Source organism: Lissotriton vulgaris, chromosome 11 (assembly GCF_964263255.1).
Source record: "Lissotriton vulgaris chromosome 11, aLisVul1.2, whole genome shotgun sequence".
NCBI lineage: Eukaryota > Metazoa > Chordata > Amphibia > Caudata > Salamandridae > Lissotriton > Lissotriton vulgaris.
This window is the reverse complement of record NC_141699.1, coordinates 486,191,584-486,210,517: the sequence shown is the minus strand read 5'-3', so window position 1 is coordinate 486,210,517 and position 18,934 is coordinate 486,191,584. Positions and strand designations below refer to the sequence as shown.

The following is an 18,934-nucleotide window of genomic DNA, read 5'->3' as shown; positions in this document are numbered from 1 at the left end:
CCCGCCGGAGACCCCCTAGTGAGCGCGTTGTAGTCCCGGAGCGGTCCCCCGGGAGCTCTCGGCAACCCTCCTGTACGATCAGTCAGGGCCGTAGATTTATGCTGCCTGAGCTCATGGCAGCTCGCGGAGCTCTGGTAATTAGAAGCATACGTGCGGCTCGGCGACCAGAGCCGGGTGCCAGCAACAGCAGCACTTAGGGCCTGCACCGTGTCCCCAGTGTACAGCCAGGCCAGCAGCTGCTGGGTGCACGGCGGCCTGCTGCTGCATCCCATTCCCAAGCACAGCTGGGCACGGAGCAGCTATGTGCGCCACTGTGGCCAGTGGTATCCCACCTCAGTGCATGCCGGGCCTGGAGCTGCTCTGTGCACAGTGGACAGCCTTATCCCACCTCAGTGCGCAGCCCCTGGAGCTGTTGTGTGTACGGTGGGCAGCTGTATCGCACCTCAGTACACAGACGTTCCAGGAGCGGCTCTGTGCACTGCTGATAGAGTTCTGGGCTAAGAGCAGCTGTGTGCCCATCGGCCAGTCCTGTTCTATTCCATTCCAGCGCAAAGCCAAACAGAAGCTGCGCTGACCTTAGGGTGACCACCTCCCGCCAGGTTATTATGAGCAGTTTCCAGTTCAGGAGTTTTGTTTGATAGCCTAATGTGTTCTGGGTGTTATATTCTTGTTTGCTTCAATTGAACTAAGTAGACTAACATGTGAAAGCAATGACCTTTAGGTGAAAAGTTCAGACTGGAGACCCCTGCCCCTAATGAGGTGGAGAGAGGTGGTCACCATAGCTGACCTTATCCTATACTGATACTCAACCGGACCAGGAGCATTTGTGTCCCTGGCGACCACATGTATCCCATCCCAGCCATAGCCGGGTCTGGTGGCTCAGTGGACTAATGCGTCCATTGCAGGGGCCTGTGTTCAACCTCATGGTCACAGGTTCAAATCCTGGCCACTCAGCCTTTCATCCATCTGAGGTCGATAAAATGAGTACCATTGAGTTGGGTAACAATAAACATCTGTTATTCAGCGCCAAGACACCTACAGGTAATTGTGCGCTTTACAAATACACCTGTTATGTTATGTTATAGCCAGGTCGAATCAGCTGTGTGCCTGGATAACTAAACACCTATAAGGTCCCAAAAGGGAGACCTATGGCTATGCCAATGCTTGTTTAATTTTCATCAACTATTAGGATTTTAAAAAAAATCATATTAGCTATGTTCTAATGAGACAAAGATTGGCTGTCTTATAAAACCTCCAGCTACGCCATGGGAAACTGGTAGGTGGAATCTACTAAAAGTTTGATTGAAGGTCTTTGGTTGCCCTCTTAAGAGTGTCACGGTCTAGCAAGCAATGGCAAAGCCAATAGGTCTCACCTATGAGAGCTATTAGCTTTGCCAATGATTGCATCTATGTTATACAGCAAAGCCGCTGCTGTACAGCATGGCTAAAATATTTTATTTAAAGAAGCACTCTGCTGCGGCTAGCACAAATGAATTTTTATTGGAAAAGAACAAATAATTGGATAAGTAAGTGGGGAGGATGAGGCACCATGGACAGAGAAAGAGCTGGAGAGAAAGATGCAGATGGGGGAAGAAGTCACAGGAGACACAATGGGGAGGTATACACAGATAATGGAGGGACACAGGGGAAGCAAAGCAACTACAGAGGGCAGATGGAAGGGGCTGAGGAAGCCAGCTGACAACAGATGGTGGGCGTAAGAGCCTGGCGAAGGGAGCTGACTACAAAAGACGGCCGGAACGGGCTGACAAAGTGAGCTTACAAAAGAGTTTGGGAAGGAGAGGCTGAGGAAGCAAACTGACAATGGAGGGCAGGTGGAAAGAAGCTGGGAAAGCAAGCTCACAGTGGCGGGCGGGAAGGGCTGAGGCAGCAAGCGGACAACTGAGGACTGGTGGGAAAAGAAGGAGTAGCAAGTTCACAACAGAAAGCAGGCTTGAGGGTATGGGGCAAAAAGCAGACAGTGGAAGGGGGACAGAATAGGACAGCAAGGTGACAGGAGGAGATGGGGAAGCAAACTAACAACGCCGGGCAGGCGGGGAATCGGGAAACATGCAGACAATGGAGGGTGGGTAGGTGGGGCTGGGCAAGCAAATGGAGAAGGAGGTGGTAAGGAAGCACGAACAGCAACTCAGGGAGTGTGAGAAAAAGGAAAACAGAGGGGAGAAGTCCACAAGGGAGACAGCTGGAAAACACACACACTCTATTAGAGTGCTAAAACAAAGGAAGAAGTAGTGCCTGAAAAATGAGCAGTGGAAGGAAACACTTATGTACCCATGTGCCAGTGGAAGGACAAATGCATGACGAGAAGTAAAACCAACGGACGATAACAAATAAGAAGATAGCAAATGAGTGACAATGAAGCCAGTCATTGATAAGAAATGGGTGGACTCTAGGCCCACTGCAAGCTAATAAAATGCCTCTCAACAAACAGTGTATGCCCTGTCATTAGGCGAGACCTAAAAAGGATGCATCTTCCACAGCATTCCTCTCTGAAGGAGTCTCTAATGGCCTGCTTATCTGAACATGACAATCTGTAGTGTTCCTGTCAGTCAGCTGATAACTTCATTTCAGCAGTTGCGGCCATTAAAGTGTCACAGGCATACAGTACAATACAGACATAGTAAAGCATTCAAATTTAAAACAGTAATATGGAATGACATGAAGACTTTTCCTTTAGGATTCCAGACTTCCTAATGCTCTGAGTGATGAGAGAAGTCCACGAAAGTGCATGTGCACGGAGTATAAAGAATTAATAACCATCATACAAAAGCAGGTACCTATGATTGATAACAGTCTGTCTTATTATCCCCAGTTATCGAATCAACGCATTAATAGTTCCAGTGCTTAAAGTGCAAAGAGACTGAAATTTGATTACAAATTTCTGAAAGCTAGTTCAGCTTATTATTATTATTATTATTAAATGGGTTTTATTAAGCGCAGACAACCCGGAGGCCTCGTAGCGCTGGACCATCTGATGCAAATAGTAAAACAAACAGAGTTAAAAAACCAATAACAATGGCTGAGATTGTATCAAAGAACTGTATCGGCAAAAATCTGCACCGTAAGATTTAACAGCATGACCCGTCATACATGTAAAGTTCTAAGATTAAGTCAAAGCCAATCAGATACATGTACATAATCATTTAAGAATATTAAAAAACATAAGAGTTACATCAATTGAGTGGTCAAATCGTACCTCCTACTGATCCAGATTTTGCCTAAATATTTTTCAACAGCACAGACAATTAGAATGCTAGAAACAGATTTTAGGGTACGTAATGCATCGCTGTGACACCAAGTGCCTAGCTGTCTACAAAGAGGAGCTACCCAACTAGATCTCAAATGGTGATACCTAGAACACCAAAAAGGATGTGACTGATGAACTCTACTGCAGGAGATTAGCCTGGGCAGAGCTGGGATCTGGAAGGAGGCTGGCACCAGGAGGCAACAAAGGTGTTAACAGGAAGGGAACCAAATCCAAATTGCATGTAGAGTTTCCTATCCTGGAGATTTGTGATAACCTCCAAATATTGCTCGAAGGAGCCTTCCATCTTGAACTCAATAAAAATTAAGTGCCAAGCGACCCCAGAATGGATGAGAAATTAGGGATCGCGCCACCCAGTCCCAGTAATAGTTCTTGACCTGGGCTTTTGTGGGAAGAGATTCTGGAGTATCAGTATCTCATGAGCCTCCCATCCCAAGAGTGGACATCAACGATTTTACCCTGGTTAGCCAAGCAATTTTCTTAAAGAGGCCCAATGCATAGACCTCGTCCAAAGCAGAAACATATGGGTGCAGCTATGGGGTGGTTTTTAAACGCAGCCAAAAGAGCAGAGGGCGTAGCTGTGATTTTTGTACAATCGAGAATCTGTCCATGTCTAATCCCAGTGGTTTCAGGGGGGTACTCTGTGGGAGGGAGCAAAATGATCTCAAGAATGCATTTTCGGTCACTATGAGTAAATCCAGCTTTTCAAACACCCAGAGTTCCGCCCCATAGATAGCTGCTCCCACTGCTTTGAGATGATAAATGCATAGTGGGGCGGCTATTGGCTTGTTCGATGAAATCTTATGCTCTTTGATCAGAGCCCCTGAGATACGCCTTAGCTGGAGGTTCTGCCTCTTAACATGATGTCTCCAGGAAAGGTCGTCAGAGAGAGTGACACCCAGATAGTTAAAAGGTACTCAGTCTCTCTAGAGGTTTCTCCTCTAGAAACAACTTCCCCTTAAAGGATCAGTAAGGGTTAATCATTAAGAGCTTGGTCTTTGAGGTTTTATCTCAGGACCTCTTAGCGTGCAATAGGACTCAAAGTGTTTTAAAAGGTATTGCAGGCCACTCAGGGTCTTGGAAACTATCAGAGTGTTGTCTGCAAAAAGTAAGGTTTTCACCTTTTTCACCAGACTGTTGTTGTCTTTTATCCAAATTTGGATTATAACAAGAAGTGCCCGGGCAAAGACCTTTTGAGCACTGTCGATCAGGCTAATGGGTCTGTAATTCGAGGGCAATGAGCAATCACCCTTCCTAAACACTGGAATTACCTCAGCCCGTTTCCATGAGGACGGAATTGCAGAGCCAGCGGCTATTCCGTTGGCCAGGGCCAGAATATAATGACCAATTCTCAACGTTGCCGAGAAATGTCTCCAGGGATGGCGCCCAGATGGGCATTAGATCTAATAATCGAATTAATAATGGATCTCATTTTAGTTAGGGTGACAACCCATCAATCTACGGACAATCATAAACAACTGTTGGGTCATCGTTGGCATGGACAGGCTCCCCAGTATTTAGAGACGAGAAATGACTATGACATTCCTCGACAGCAATATTATTGTCAGGTGTCTGGGACCTATTTTCCTCTACCCTAGTTAATAAAAGCCAGAAACGTTGTGTATATTTTTTCGCGCACGCATCACTGATCAGTGACCAACGCTCCAATTGCCAATCCTTTTTGGCATTAGAAATCGCTTTCTTGTAGGATCGCCTGGTTGCCCTCAATTGGATCACATTCTTTGAATGAATTGCAGTGGCCAGTTGGCTTCTAATGTCCACACACTCTTGCGTTAACCAAGCAAACTGCGATTTTGGGCTCCCTCCCCCCGTGAGCATCTTTGAATTTTAAAATGAATAGCCAACAAATAGTTAGTGTGACAGTCAGCAACCTTAATTAATTAATTAATTAATTAATTAATTGTGTGCTTATATAGCGCAGTACTCACTCCCGAAGGGGTACCTCCGCGCTTCGACCGCTGCGAAACCCTTCCTGGCTTCCCTGAGAGATGGTCCCTTAATGGGTATCTCCAGGGTGAGACCAGGCATCCCCGGCGGTCTGGTGGGGCCGTTAGTGAAGATGAGGCAAGCTAGTGCCCAGAGTTGCCGAGTGTGATCGCTGATCAGAGTGGGCACCGAGGCGAGAGAATTATCGAGTCCGCTGACCCTGGTCCGGAAACCTGCCGCGTCGGGAATCGAACCCTGGTCCCGGGCCGTCCTCTGCTCTCGGGTCTGCCGCCTCTAACCAGTGAGCCACACTACTTCACTTGGCGAGATTACCCATAAATTCAAGCTGACTGAGCATCAATCTAGTGCTAGCCTCCAAGTTGGGGTTAATTAGCTATAACTTCTCCTGGTCCATTGCTACACCTGCCCATTTAAGACTCCTGTTATCATTGGTGGAACGAACCACCATGGTGACGAGAGTAGTAACAATGGAATTTAGGCGTCTGGCCCAAGGAGAGATTACAGTTAGCTCGAGGGGCTTGGGATCGCTGTCCGTAGTGGACACTACAACCATGTCAATGACTTTGGGCCATAGTCTCAAATCTAACAGAAAATAATCAATTCGGCTCATATTGGTGGTCCGGTGAAAAGTATTTGCTCCTGACTTATCAGAGTTGGTTCGCCCATTAGTAGCCCTGAAACCAAATTCGAGGTTTATTGCTGCAGAGCTGGTTGGAACCATTTCTTAGTAGGAGTAGGGTCCATAGGGGGAATAAGCCATAACTCCTCCTCCTTCCTACTACCACACAGGTACTCCTTCCCAAGTGGTTTGAAGGGGACATTAAAGTCTCCTGTGACTATTAATGGCAGTTGGGTAATTCTAGCGTCTAATAGGTTCTCCAACTCCTGGAGGGCGGATGATGTGCTTCCTGTTTTTTTCCATCTGGTGCACACGTTAAAAAGATCCACCCCAACCCGTCCTCCGCCCTTATCTGGGCAACTAGTATATCTGGGATGTTAATCTTGAATTCTTTAACAGAACAGTGAAGATCGATTTTGATTAGAATCAGTAAACTCCAAGCTGGGCACCCAGATTTGTTAGTGATTGTAGGGCGATAGAATGTGATGTACCCAGGGATAAAGATGGGTGAAGGTGACCACGTTTCTTGTAGAATGCAGATGTCATGCTTTTCTATGTATTGGGTTCAATGGGCAAGTGCAAGTTGTATTCTCACCCCTGCAACATTCCAGGTCAGTAGGGTGAGTTTGGTTACGTGATCTCTTACCTAAAACTACAGGGTTTACACCCACTCCCATACCTCCTCCCTGAGATCAAATCCAAAGTCCTGTGGGAATGCCCCCTCACTGTGGCCACTTGATGCGGTCAGGCACCCTTTGCCGGTTGCAATGCGCAGGACAGTGACTGAAGATTGAAGCGTCAGGGTAGGCGGTCTCGAGAGGATTAGAGAATAGAGTGGAATGATGTGATATAGGGTCTGATGATGAAGTTTGGTATGCAAGTCAATTCTTTGCATCGAGAATCGATCCAGGGCTCTACTGGTGTGCTAGGCTGTAAATAGGTGGCAACAGTGAGCATGTTAATGGGCAATATTTAATCTGTATCCCCGTGTGAGTAAAATAATTGAACCTAGCTTCCAACGCGATGAAATCGTTGGCAAGGTTTGCATCAGCAAAAAGCAGCTCTATAGAGTTTGTCAAGGAAATAACTCCGTTAATCCTTTGGCCCCACATATGTCCTCTCTGATTATTGAACGACACCCCCTCACATGGCGTATCCAATGGATACTTTTATTGATAAGGGAGTCTTCATTTTCATGACACATGGGTGGCGATAATCTGGGAATGTAGGTCAAAAAAATACTCTTGGGGGGGCCCTTGTGGTGCAACTTGCCTGCCAGGTATGGCCCAACGGAAGCGAACATCAACGGGGGGGGGAATTGGGAGATCACTGGCTTGCAACAGGCCTCGTGTGCGTCTGCGGGCAATATTAACATCGGACGTACTATTCCTAGGCATAGGTTCAGAAGGATTCTTGCAAGTGGAGTTTACAACTAGTCTGGAAGTTGGAGCCATTGGGCTATCAGAAGTAGTAGTGCAGGTTAAAGATTTGACAAGAGGCTGCTTAAAAGGTTGTTCTTCAGTAGCACCTTTATTTATTAGCAATTTTATTTGATCCGTTAGCTCTTGGACTGCCTTTTTCAGAAAGTCGACCTCAGATCAACTATGATCTTAAGAGAATCTTGACCCTTCAAGACTTGATCAGTGGTGGCAATGTTGCGTATGGACCATGCTAGAGTATCTCGGGCCCTAGGTCAACTCTTGATTCCTGACTCACATCAGCTATACTGTGGGACTCACCTAGGCCATTCCCCACTAGCACCGGAGGCTCATGTATGTGCTGGAGTGGGAGAAACCTATTTGAAAGGGTAAGATCAGTAGCTAAGCTAGTATCGCCTGAAGCATTCTCTGAACCCCTAGGAGGGAGTTCGGAACTTATCACATCCTCAATCTCTTCTACAACATTGTTTGGAATGTGAGACACTAACGAGTGGTTAGGAAAACAGATTTTTGCGCTGCATGTTTTAGGTTCTCTAAACATAGATGGTATACATTTAGGTTGGCACGGCTTAGCATTAATAGCGTTACTGGTGAGCAGGGAGGGCAAAGGTGACAAGTTGACAAGGGGTCGAGGGTAAGTCTGTTTATGGAGTTAAAATATATTTGCTTTCAACAAGAAGATCAAGCACACAATAACCTCCTGCCGATTTGCATACTTTGCTGGTTATGTTGGATTTTAGTTTTGGTTGTACCGCCTCCGTCCCCATTTTCTAGTTCTCTGGACTTTTTTTTTCCCCATGGAGATTTTGTGTGGGTTTTGTATGGTACAAATCTGGTGTGTTGCCAGAGTTACTCTCCTGAGCCCTTACTTGCTGAGAGTTAAAGGTACTATACCCAGCATACAGCCTAGGGAACACAAAGATCAAAACTGCAATAACCGACAGGAGCTGCTGTAACTGGCCACCGTTTGCGTGTCACTGTACCCAGTTAATAAATGTCAGTTATAAAATATGTCTGCAATAAAGTATAGGCGTGGGTCGGTAGTTAGACAGTAAGTAAACAACAAGCTGGCATCAAACAGCACCAAAACAAAAAACAACTGAGCAAATGGCCCAAAACCCGATGTTCGACTGCAGTGGCAGGTAAAGGGGAAAAAAATAAGGTCGAATTAGATTCAGAATCAGGATAGATTGAACTCACAGTTAGTCGGCCACAAATCCAAATTAGGTGGCCCTGCCCTGCCTCTTACTGGCAATGACGGGCCCGCCCTTGGCCCAGCCTTAGCCCGGGCGCGTACCACACAGCGGGAAGACTTTGGTGCTTTTTAGTGCGTCGGATAGCCCCTCCTCCAACCAGAGTGCAAGCCTTCCGGGGGCTTGAAGTCCCCCACTTCTCCTGCAGTGCTGCCAGTATTTCTGCTGGTGACCCGCACAACTGGAAGACGTTGGCGCTTATTAACGCATCAGGAAGACCCTCCTCCAACCAGAGAGCAAGGCTTCCAGGGGCTTAAAGTCCCTCACTGCTCAGCTGGGCTGCCGGCGTTTCTGCTAGTGACCTCCTGCCCTTTTTACTCCGCGCAGAGAAGTGGACTGGAGAACGTGTAATGCACACTTCCATCATTCAACGCAGGGCACACTTCCACCATTCAACACAAGTCACAGTAAACATCACTGGGCATAGTGCATAGAGGTGGGAAATTCAAACCACAAGAAAACTGCATTGTGGGGAAAATATGTGTTTTTTTAGTAATATAGTCCTCATACATTCTCTGCTCATGTAAAATTAGGCTCATATCATGAAAGGATAATGTGAGTAAAATGTGTGTTGTAGCAGCCTACCTTTACATGAGTATGAGTGTTCCAGTGTGTTACAACTGAGATTGTGGAGGTCTATTGTTAGGACTTTTACATTGCCCTTCTACTGTTCTTGAATACAGGGAGGGTGACAGGTTTAAGAAGTAACAAAACAAATTAACCAGGAACGGCGACTCCAACAATTATTCATTTATTTGAAACGAGGAGGCCTAGAATGGAGCCTTTCATGTGTGAGCCATGACTGCTTAAAAATTAAGGTAAGTGAGACATGATCTCCGTCTCACGTCCACAATGCAAGATACTGTTTTATTGGTCTAGCTTGATAGTGCAGCTGCCGCCAGACAATTACGGAAGCAACTTGAGGGAGGTGTTGGCTCCGCCCACTTGTTGGGAGCCAGTAGTACATATTTTGATTGGACAGAAGTTGTGTGCTTCACAAACACATTCTTTGCCATTCCATCAACTGTGATAATTCTGTGAACACAACACTGCAATTCTGTAAAAATGTCTTAGATAACTAGTAAATGTATGGTGCTTGTCATTCTCTGGCAGCAGCACATAGGAGAGGAGGCAGTCATTAACCTTCATGGATTTTAGGTCTGGCTTGATAGTACTAATATCACCTGACCTTTTAACCTACATCAACATTATTGTACAGTCCTTAGCTTCCACCCAAATATATATGCATTCTGATGCTATTAACTCTTAATACATGACATTAACATACAACATTCCTTTATCCGAGTTCACTTTATTCATAATGAACTCAATGATTTGTTCCTATGATTGCCGCATTGTCCCATGACGGAGGTAGAGGACATATGCACCAACAGGCTTTGAAATGAGAACTGGTCACACAATCTGGTCTTTATGGATCAATGCAATATGTACAGACAAATATCCTAATCCCAAAGGATTCTTCAAGAAATTAGATACTATACTGCTAGACCAGCCTTTGAACTCCCATAGACAGAGGGTGGCACTAGTTAAACTCTGCCTCTCTGTGAAAGAAGGTGAGCTGGCAGTTCCAGATTTTCAGTTCTATTATTTGGCGGCTCAATTGCAATGAGTGGCAAGATAGACAAATGGACAGCTGACACAGAAGAGGGGAATATCATAGCTCCTAGATTACAAAAACAAGTTGCAATTCTTTTTAAACCCAGAGGTGGGAAAGGGAGGTTAACAAACCTACTGGGAGTCCCCAAGTATTTCTGGCCACAAAGTCTATGAAGAACGTACATGATATGTGCCATATGCACCAGAACTCCTGCTGCTAAGGTTACTTGCCTACAAGTGTCAAAGGGACTCTCAAGAACTTTCACGAATCAGTAAGGGACTATGATATCTCAGCAGGACAATTTGTATTATATAGATCAAAAGCGGGGATTCCGAGGATGTGGAAGACAGGGCTGAGTGAACCACAAATGTATAGAAGGACTCAGGATAATGTGCACAACTAACTGAAGAGCTAGGGTCTCCTCATGCTTTGCCTTGATTCTTAACCAAGATTCTTTTACACACAGCATTTGGCCCTTTTTCATCTTGCTCCTTCAGACCAGCACTTCAACGAAGCAATATGCTTCTACCAACTCAAGTATTTATTTGGAAAAGCACTTGCAATTCCACCTCTCTGGCGTTAATTCTGCATGCCTATTATTACCACCCCTTTTTTTTCATAGATCACCCACATTTTTGGGCTTCTCAAGCATACATGTGCTCACTCTATTAATGCTCTCAAGTGTTTGTATTGCTGTTGATTGTATATAATGTGTCTGCATATAACAATTGTTCTATTCATGTTTTACTTTTTCTCCTGCTCAACACCTGATCCGTCCACAGACACGCCGTGGAACTATGGAACCTGCTCGACACCACCTCTCCGGACGTAGCCTTCCTAACAGAGACCTGGATGAACGCCTCCTCAGCACCAGACATCGCCATAGCCATCCCGGACGGATACAAGATCACCCGGAGGGACAGCGTCAACCAGACTGGAGGAGGCATCGCCATCGTCCACAAGAACACCATCCGCATCACGACCAACTCCGACGACACCCTCACGGCCGCCGAACATCTTTACTTCCAAATACACACCGACCCCAAGACCACTCTCAGAGGCACCCTCATCTACAGACCCCCAGGACCCCACACACAATTCAGCGAAGACATCGCAGACTTCATCAGCCCACACACCCTCCCCTCCCCTGACTACATCCTCCTAGGAGACCTCAACTTCCACCTGGAGAACAACGACAACAACACCACCACCCTGCTGGACAACCTCGCTAACCTCAGACTCAAGCAACTGGTGAACACCCCCACCCACTACGCCGGACACACGCTGGACCCAATCTTTTCCTCCAGCAAGCACATCTCCTTCAGCCACTCCACCGGATTCCACTGGACCGACCACAGCTGCGTCCACTTCAGCTTCAGAAAGACCATGACTCACCACCTCCCGCAACAAGTTCCCCGCAGGAGCTGGAACAAGATCACCACCGACCAGCTCATGACATCACCTACCCAGAACCCTCCCGCCGGGTCAACGGACCCCAACCAGGCAGCCCTCAAGCTCGCACAGAAGATCACCAATGGCGCCGACGACTTCGCACCCCTGAAAACCCATCCCAACAGGCCCGGTAGAAAGAAAGCCCCATGGTTCAACGACGACCTCAAGAATTCCAAGAAGAACTGACGCACCCTTGAGAAAGCCTGGCGAAAGAACCCGACCACAGACAACATGACAGCCCTCAAGCTCGCCACCCGCAAACACCACCAGCTGATCCACACCACCAAGAAGTCAGCATTCAAGGACCGAATAGACAACAACGCACACAACAGCAAGGAGCTCTCCAACCCCAGCGCCAGAAAGAACAACATCACCCCCTCGCAAGACCTCTGCGACTCACTCGCAATGTTCTTCCACAACAAGATCGCAGACATACACAACAGCTTCGACGAACAAGCCACGCACCCAACCGCAGAACTAACGCCCCCCACCACCACCCTCCGTGCCTGGACCCCAGTCAACACCGAGGACACCATCCACACCATCCACTTCGGATCGCCAACCGATCCATGCCCCCACCTCGTCTTCAACAAGGTCGACTCAGTCATCGCACCCCAACTCCGGGACATCATCAACTGCTCCTTCAACACCGCCACCTTCCCGGAGAGCTGGAAGCACGCCGAACTCAGCGCCCTCCTGAAGAAACCATCTGCAGACCCCACCGACCTCAAGAACTACCGCCCCATCTCGCTCCTCCCGTTTCCTGCCAAAGTCATCGAGAAGACCGTCAACAGACAGCTTGCCGCCTTCCTCGAGACGAACGGATTCCTCGACCACTCACAGTCCGGCTTCCGAGCCAACCACAGCACCGAGACCGCAGTCATCGCAGCCACTAACGACATCCGAACCCTGCTCGACAACGGGGAAACAGCGGCCCTCATCCTCTTCGACCTCTCCGCAGCGTTCGATACTGTCTGCCACCGCACCCTAGTACAACGCCGCAACAACGTCGGAATCCAAGAGAAGGCGCTGGATTGGATCATCTCGTTCCTCGCCGGAAGAACTGAGAGAGAGTCCGCCTCCCCCCGTTCAGATCCGAGGCCACCAAAGTCATCTGCGGCGTACCACAAGGATCATCACTCAGCCCCACCCTCTTCAACGTGTACATGAGCCCCCTCACAGCCATCGCACGCCAACACAGCCTCAACATCATCTCCTATGCCGATGACACCCAGCTGATCCTCTCCCTCACCAACGACCCCGCCACTGCCAGAACCAACCTACACGAAGGGATGAAAGAAGTAGCCGAATGGAAGAATAACAGCCGCTTGAAACTGAACTCAGACAAGACGGATGTCCTCATCCTGGGATCATCACCATCTGCCTGGGATGACTCCTAGTGGCCCCCGGCGCTAGGCAGCGCACCCAAACCAATGGACCACGCACGCAACCTGGGCTTCACCCTGGACTCCTCCCTATCGATGACCAGACAAGTCAACGCCGTCTCGTCATCGTGTTCCAACATCCTACGCATGCTCCGTAAGATCTTCCGATGGATCCCCACCGAAACCAGGAAGACGGTCGCCCAGGCACTCGTCACCAGCCGACTGGATTACAGAAACACCCTCTGCACTGGAACCACAGCCAAACTGCAGAAAAGACTCCAATGCATCCAGAACGCCTCCGCACGACTCATCCTGGACATCCCCCTCACAGCCGCATCTCCGGACACCTGAAAGGCCTGCACTGGCTCCCTGTCAGCAAAAGAATCACGTTCCGCCTCCTCACCCACGCACACAAAGCCCTCCACGACCTAGGCCCAAGGTACCTCAACAACCGCATGACCTTTTACACTCCGACCCGCCAACTACGATCAACCAGCCACGCCCTCGCTGCCGTTCCACGCATTCGAAGAACCACCATGGGAGGAAGATCCTTCTCCTATCTGGCAGCAAAGACTTGGAATTCCCTCCCCATCCACCTCCGTCTTACCCAAGACCACCTCGCCTTCAGGAAGCAACTCAAGACCTGGCTGTTCGAGCAGTAGCGGACCCCCCTCCCCAAGCTCCTGGAGACCCTCCGGGTGAGTAGCGCGCTATACAAATTCCTTGATTGATTGATTGGGGCATAAGGGAGGAAGGGTCAATCAATTACATGCAGAGACTTATCTCGCTCTCATACATTGGGAGTCCTCATGGTGATCCTGTCATTAATAGGGATCAAAACTCCATTGACTAATTAGGCAAACCTATTGAATTTTGTATCTAAACGTGTTCTTAGGGTCGTCTATTACTAACGTTTTGTGATAAACAACTATCTTTTCATATCACAAGTGCATCCCTCTTCTATGGGCTGATCATAGACACTTTGCACACTACTCTGCGCATTGTGATTTATTGTTGGACGAAAGCTTGTAAATATGTAAAATTATTTAATCATTAAAAAAATAATGACAATGTGATTTTCATGACATTTTGTTGATATAAGGGACTATTGTTTTTATTCTTTTATTGATACCCTAGGTCCCTAGTGATCATAGGGTTTCCCTTGCTTTTTGGTATAGGCAGGTCGCAAGTTAGTTATAAATTCTAACCATGGTGCACCTCTTCCTCATCATTAACAATAATGCAATGCCTGTAACAATTTCCTCATCCCTATTAAAGATCTGAACATACACTTATGAGATCTCATGAGTCCGCATCTACCCTGGCTCAATATCCAACTCCAACAATCTGCCTACTGCTCCATGATATCATCAAGATAGAGGCAAAAGTGAGAAGTTGCGTACTCCCCCACTGGATCTTAAAAGCATCAAAACCGCTAGGCAGATCACCTAAATGCGCCACCAGCTCCCCTAATATTCCAAACCATTGTATGCCAAACTACTGCAATGCCTGCACTGTCCCACCAGAAAATTATTTCAGGGACGCCCTTACTAATGGAAGGTTTGCTACAAAGACAGCAACAGAAGAACACAAGAAATGATGGATGAAATGCTTCAATTGCCAACAGGGCTCATATGCAATTCAGCCTTGGTCTGCCTCAAAAGGGGCATCTGACCCGAGCTACTAGGTCATGCCCCCACTGGCATAACGAAAATGGAGGGGGCCTCCCGGCAAGACACTTGGAGGGTCCCCCTCCGGGCTCAATGCTGTGCTGAGGGGGCCCCCTGGAGCTTGGTGCCCCCCGGCACTGTGGGGACTGCGTTACGCCCCTGCATGCCCCCTGTAAATGACAACACAAGCAATCCCAGAACAATTTCAAACTTTTACGGCCTACTTTGTGCAGCTTCATTACAGTTGCACAGTGAGCTCATGTTCCACATCTGGCATATATGTCTCAGTCTTGTAGAGATGTATTCAACACTAAAAATGAAAAGTGATAGATCGAATGCGTGGACTTAATTGCCGGCACTGGTAATTACCATTGGTTGCATTCCTCCTTCTGTGTCAAACTAAATAGGCTGTCTATCAAACAACAAATCATATTAAACAACATCTGTGCGATTTGGGAAGTCACATACCTTAGTTCACCCAGATATCTAACAGAACTAGTTACAATGACCAGGATGAAAAATCTTTGCTCCAACAAAGACTCCCAACTCTCTAACAACAATGGGGGAAGTTAAAGCCTGTGGGTAAATAACTCAATATAGCGGGTAGAGAACTATGGAATGCTCAACCTCCTTAGTGCAAAAATGCCTCAACTCTGAAGATATTCAAAGCCAAACTGAGACTCGCTTAATGAACAGAATGGCTCCTGATACCTGTTGAATTCTAATCAGTTTGCACTCTCCCAAAGATCCTCCAAACCTTGCTGCATAAGCACATTATGAATATGAGCTCGTGGGTGCCTATTTTAATGTAATAAGCCTGTATTATCCTGTCTCTCGGTCTTCCTCCCCAATCTATGCTGAAGTATTAAGGAACTATGTTGAATGACTCTCAAAGCAGCTGTAGTGCTCTCTCATCGCTCAATTCCACCTTCAACGCACCCTTCTCTCCCCTGCCAGCCATCTTGTGCATTAAAATTAAACTTTCCATTTGTTGTGCCTGATAAGTACCAACATGCAAAAAAGCCCTCTCCTGGTCTAACCATTCTATGATGATCTTCGTCTGGAAGATGATGCCTTTAACACCTGTACCAGAACCACTCATCCAAAGAAGTAATAGGCCCTTTGCCTTGACGATAGAATATCTGCAGTCATCCTCCCCCACTGTAATACTGACCCATCCAGGCAATACAATCATAACAGTCACTGACGCTTTTCTATCAAAGAAAAAACATGATGACAAAAAGATACCAACTGCTTTACAGTATAACAACACTTCCTGAAACAAAAATGCAGATCCTGTTAAACATTATGGACTTAATCCAGTCACATGAATACACCACTAGAGGTTTAACTCCACCATCAATTTAGAAAGGCTAATTTCCAATCCTTTGTTCTAGACGCCACAAATTCCATCACAGAACTGGACTGCATTTAAAAGTAACTGGAAGCCCCAGTCGAGTTCACTCCCGCAAAACCTTTGCAACAACCTATCATTATTCTGTAACAAAATGTTGCAGTTTGGGGCAGACATCTCTCCTGCAGTCTAAATGTTGCCTATGCCCCGCAGAGGGAACAAATTCAGTGACCTTGCTGCTGGAGTCGACAGCAGTCTTACCAAAGGATTTTGCAAAGACCATGTCAAAAGTCACTGTCCCATATAACCCACCAAGATTTGCAATGTTAAACTTGTAGTTCTCTGTTTTTCTGACCAAACAAACACTATTCCAACCTTACTTTTGAGAGCCAAATAACCTGCTTGGGTTGGATACTATTTTGCCATTCTCAAAACTCTGGCCAAAATCAAGGGCCTTCTTCCGATATCTGCCAGGAAAACAGCAGTTCAGGTTCTCGTTATGTCCAAACTGGACTATTGTAACATACTTTACATTGTAGCCAAACAGGGCAGATTTAAAAAACTGCAGAGTGCAGAATGCGCAGCACGTCTACTGCTGAAGCTCCTGAGTTGGGCACCCGCAGGCCCATCCCTGGAAAATCTACATTGGCTGCCACTGAGCAAGAAAATCTCCTTCTAAGCCATGTGCGTTAGCCACAGAATTTTTAATGGCAAAGGCCCCCATTATCTTTTCTCATTAGTTAAACCCCACCAACCCAGTAGAAGACTCCGATCGACAGACCGCTGCACTGGCATCAGTGCCCGTCATGAAAATATCCTGCTTGGATGGTTGCTCCTTTGCTTTTCAGGCATCGAAGTTGGGGAACACCCAGGCCCTTCACCTGAAATCAAGAACTTCTTTAAAAAAACTTTCAGGAAGAAACTTAAAATGTGGTTGTTAATGCTAATCTAACTTTTTGGCCTCCTCGTGGCTTGTTTCCACTTTCTGCTCAGTTTTTTTGGGGCACTTATTCTCTCTTTCTCTTTTATGCCTTCTAGATCTGGATAGGGTAATCTTAGCACAGGGACGCTCCATTGAGACAACCATAACAATTTCAAAACGTTTAACAATTAGCATAACATTACCAGCATTTTCAACAACTTACGCACCCAAAGGGACCTCCCCTTACGATTCAAACATGCAAAACTTGCACCACTCAAAGAAAACAAATGCAACCTCTGCCTAACATCTATACACTAGAAGTTTTAGGAAGAAAATAATATTGCTTCAGTGATGATGACTTCTAAACAGGTGCTGTTGTTTCTTCTGTACTATGTGATCTAGACCTGTTTATATTATCACTGTGTCATCTATCTTTTAATTCATGTATTTTAATTAAATAGTCTGTCTGGGTAATCCTGTGTGTATTTGATATGATATGCTGTAGTTATACCATATGTAACTCCATTTTGCAGCTTCTGCACGGTTGTATTGCCAGGGCCACTGGAATAAGGTGATTTTGCACCTACAGCATTTTCTTAATAGGTGTGGATTTGCTGCACTTGCCACACAATCCATACATTCATTAATTTGAACATTTGGTTGTAACATTTTTTTTTTTTTAGATCAAAGCCTATAAAAAGTCACAAGAACACTGCCACATACAGTGGAAGACTCTTTGCCAAGGTAACTTGTTACCTTAAGGTAACTGATTGCTGTATTTAGGTGGCGTAACTAATGAAGTGCAGTGTGTAAAAATGGCAAAGTAATGTAGTAAAAGTGCCACATAGTATGTTGTATTACGGTGCTTAATTTACCTTTTCTTGGTGCCAAATATAGTCAATCTTGAAACGACATATATGTTGGCTCTCCCTTCCCGCATAATTGCAGCGCTTATGACCATCACTATTAGAGGTAATCCAATAAGACTAAAGTGTGCCACCTTTAAGACAATCAATTGCTTAGTTCTCACTACACCTCCACTCTATTCTCAGTCCCACTTCCCACCATATTCAAACAGTTATACGACCTACTGTAATAACCTCGAGACCCTCAACAGCGTTTCCACTGCTGCTTACCTCCTCGCCCCTTTATATGACATTCATAAATTTCTAATCTACACCCTTTTTTTTCATTCTGAAAGCCTGACACCGTCTATTATGATAAATATACCGCCCACCCCATTCCAAATCACTAATCACTTTATTCTGAGTCATACACTCAAGACCATTTTTTCAAACCAGAAACCCATCAATTTCAGGCAAAACTATAAACAAAGTTCTGGACAACCCGACGCCTCCATTGAGACACTTAAACCACCCGTTCACACACTCGCCAATTCAACCATACACCGCCCCATATTAGCCACTCATTCACCCACTACAATAACGTTAACATTCCCCCGATAATGACAGGCATATCCCCGATCATCCCTCATCCGCGCTCCCCGAGCATCACTCAGTAGCAAACATGAAAGTAACTGAACTCGTCTCTATTCCTCGTGCTGCTAAAACTCACCACTGCGCGCTGTCACCCGGTTTCCTTCATGTCTTCGGGTGACGCCGAATGGCAACCACCCGGTCCCTACAAGCCTTCAGCCCTTGACAGCTGCCCCACTGGCACTGACGCAACGTGGCCCGGTAGCTGAACCTGAACTGCTCGTCAGAATTCTCGAGCCATTGAAAGGGAAGACGGATGAACACAGGAAAAGAACACCAAGAGACTTACGTCTGTTTCTTCAGAGGCAAGCTCTCAGCGTCGTGATCTCAAGAGGATTTAATAAAAAGCTGTGCTTAGAACCAGAGCTGTTTTCATATTTGGACGATATACCATTATTTTTTTAATTGGATAAGTTATTAAGCTGCAGGTGAATTTCGCCCCCTATATTTTATATTTCAATGTTAAAATAATCTG

The 18,934-nt window shown here is 46.4% G+C and overlaps 1 protein-coding gene across 4 annotated transcripts in view; it reads right to left on the bottom strand.

The window, feature by feature from the left end:
• ENTPD4 (ectonucleoside triphosphate diphosphohydrolase 4) overlaps positions 1-18,713 on the bottom strand; it is a 189,776-nt gene extending 171,063 nt beyond the window's left edge. For 3 of the 4 annotated variants that reach the window (XM_086943555.1, XM_086943553.1, XM_086943556.1), the window contains exon 1: positions 18,539-18,713. The gene's annotated coding sequence lies outside the window, so the exon portion shown is untranslated. The remainder of the gene's footprint in view (positions 1-18,538) is intronic. The other variant, XM_086943554.1, reaches the window with a different exon arrangement.
• Positions 18,714-18,934: the final 221 nt, after the last annotated feature.